General features: G+C 30.1%; 1 protein-coding gene across 6 annotated transcripts in view; it reads left to right on the plus strand.

Annotated features, from left to right (window-relative positions):
* The window catches only part of LOC127278814 (inactive rhomboid protein 1), a 174,160-nt gene that overhangs the window by 129,232 nt on the left and 41,764 nt on the right, over positions 1-3,164 (plus strand). The window lies entirely within an intron of this gene.

Consider the following 3,164-nt stretch of genomic DNA (forward strand, 5'->3'; position numbering starts at 1 on the left):
TGGTCTTTCTCTCTCTCTCTCTGGTTTTGTATATATATACTCTGTTGCTATATTGCAATTGCCATCAGCAAGCCAAGTTTACCAGTATAGAGTAGGTGCATTGAAATTTATAGGAATTCGTCGGACCTTGCTGCGTGTTGGTTTTCAATTATGTATGACAGGCACTAACTCTGAACAGGCACCTACACCCATTTTAACCCAAGTTCCATTCCGGTTTTACCCCGCAACATATACTTCATGTTTAATATCACCCCCGCCTAAATCATCCATTGGGGAATTAAAAAAAAAGAAAAGAGAAAAAATTTCAAATTTAAATTCATGGGATAAAACATTTGTAGGAGAGAAAGAGACACTTTCTAATTAGACTCAAATAAATTTCAGCTTTATGAAAAAAATTTAAAAAATTAAAATTGCGAGATACTCCTTCCCAAATACCACCAAAAAATTAAGCAAAAAGTCTCGAACAAAAAATGTATGGAGCACTTTTTGATTGGTCCAGCAGATGCTAAGCTACACTCAAAAAATAGTAGAAAAAATTTTCGGAAAATAAAATTTGAGAGATAGTGGCTTGGGAATAATGCCAAAAAATAGAGCACCACAAAAAGAAAACTAAGAAAACTTGAATCTTTTTTAGCAACTTTTTTCAATTTTTCTTAGGCAGACTATTTTATTGCAATTTCTTGCACAAAATACACCTAAAAGTGTAGAAAAAAATTGACAGCCAAATCCAAGTCGAGGAACACCATTTTTACGACCATTAAAGCGATTTTCGTCAAAAAAAAATTTTCAAAAAAATTCAATTTTTCTTAGGCAGACTATTTTATTGCAATTTCTTGCACAAAATACACCTAAAAGTGTAGAAAAAAATTGACAGCCAAATCCAAGTCGAGGAACACCATTTTTACGACCATTAAAGCGATTTTCGTCAAAAAAAAATTTTCAAAAAAATTCAATTTTTCTTAGGCAGACTATTTTATTGCAATTTCTTGCACAAAATACACCTAAAAGTGTAGAAAAAAATTGACAGCCAAATCCAAGTCGAGGAACACCATTTTTACGACCATTAAAGCGATTTTCGTCAAAAAAAAATTTTCAAAAAAATTCAATTTTTCTTAGGCAGACTATTTTATTGCAATTTCTTGCACAAAATACACCTAAAAGTGTAGAAAAAAATTGACAGCCAAATCCAAGTAGAGGAACACCATTTTTACGACCATTAAAGCGATTTTCGTCAAAAAAAAATTTTCAAAAAAATTCAATTTTTCTTAGGCAGACTATTTTATTGCAATTTCTTGCACAAAATACACCTAAAAGTGTAGAAAAAAATTGACAGCCAAATCCAAGTCGAGGAACACCATTTTTACGACCATTAAAGCGATTTTCGTCAAAAAAAAATTTTCAAAAAAATTCAATTTTTCTTAGGCAGACTATTTTATTGCAATTTCTTGCACAAAATACACCTAAAAGTGTAGAAAAAAATTGACAGCCAAATCCAAGTCGAGGAACACCATTTTTATGACCATTAAAGCGATTTTCGTCAAAAAAAAATTTTCAAAAAAATTCAATTTTTCTTAGGCAGACTATTTTATTGCAATTTCTTGCACAAAATACACCTAAAAGTGTAGAAAAAAATTGACAGCCAAATCCAAGTCGAGGAACACCATTTTTACGACCATTAAAGCGATTTTCGTCAAAAAAAAATTTTCAAAAAAATTCAATTTTTCTTAGGCAGACTATTTTATTGCAATTTCTTGCACAAAATACACCTAAAAGTGTAGAAAAAAATTGACAGCCAAATCCAAGTCGAGGAACACCACTTTTATGACCATTAAAGCGATTTTCGTCAAAAAAAAATTTTCAAAAAAATTCAATTTTTCTTAGGCAGACTATTTTATTGCAATTTCTTGCACAAAATACACCTAAAAGTGTAGAAAAAAATTGACAGCCAAATCCAAGTCGAGGAACACCATTTTTACGACCATTAAAGCGATTTTCGTCAAAAAAAAATTTTCAAAAAAATTCAATTTTTCTTAGGCAGACTATTTTATTGCAATTTCTTGCACAAAATACACCTAAAAGTGTAGAAAAAAATTGACAGCCAAATCCAAGTAGAGGAACACCATTTTTACGACCATTAAAGCGATTTTCGTCAAAAAAAAATTTTCAAAAAAATTCAATTTTTCTTAGGCAGACTATTTTATTGCAATTTCTTGCACAAAATACACCTAAAAGTGTAGAAAAAAATTGACAGCCAAATCCAAGTCGAGGAACACCATTTTTACGACCATTAAAGCGATTTTCGTCAAAAAAAAATTTTCAAAAAAATTCAATTTTTCTTAGGCAGACTATTTTATTGCAATTTCTTGCACAAAATACACCTAAAAGTGTAGAAAAAAATTGACAGCCAAATCCAAGTCGAGGAACACCATTTTTATGACCATTAAAGCGATTTTCGTCAAAAAAAAATTTTCAAAAAAATTCAATTTTTCTTAGGCAGACTATTTTATTGCAATTTCTTGCACAAAATACACCTAATAGTGTAGAAAAAAATTGACAGCCCGATCCGAGTAGAGGAACACCATTTTTACGACCATTAAAGCGATTTTCGTCAAAAAAAAATTTTCAAAAAAATTCAATTTTTCTTAGGCAGACTATTTTATTGCAATTTCTTGCACAAAATACACCTAAAAGTGTAGAAAAAAATTGACAGCCAAATCCAAGTCGAGGAACACCATTTTTACGACCATTAAAGCGATTTTCGTCAAAAAAAAATTTTCAAAAAAATTCAATTTTTCTTAGGCAGACTATTTTATTGCAATTTCTTGCACAAAATACACCTAAAAGTGTAGAAAAAAATTGACAGCCAAATCCGAGTAGAGGAACACCATTTTTACGACCATTAAAGCGATTTTCGTCAAAAAAAAATTTTCAAAAAAATTCAATTTTTCTTAGGCAGACTATTTTATTGCAATTTCTTGCACAAAATACACCTAAAAGTGTAGAAAAAAATTGACAGCCAAATCCAAGTCGAGGAACACCATTTTTACGACCATTAAAGCGATTTTCGTCAAAAAAAAATTTTCAAAAAAATTCAATTTTTCTTAGGCAGACTATTTTATTGCAATTTCTTGCACAAAATACACCTAAAAGTGTAGAAAAAAATT

Source organism: Leptopilina boulardi, unplaced genomic scaffold (assembly GCF_019393585.1).
Source record: "Leptopilina boulardi isolate dan_hultmark-lab unplaced genomic scaffold, ZJU_Lbou_2.1 LbouV2_211, whole genome shotgun sequence".
NCBI classification, from domain to species: domain Eukaryota; kingdom Metazoa; phylum Arthropoda; class Insecta; order Hymenoptera; family Figitidae; genus Leptopilina; species Leptopilina boulardi.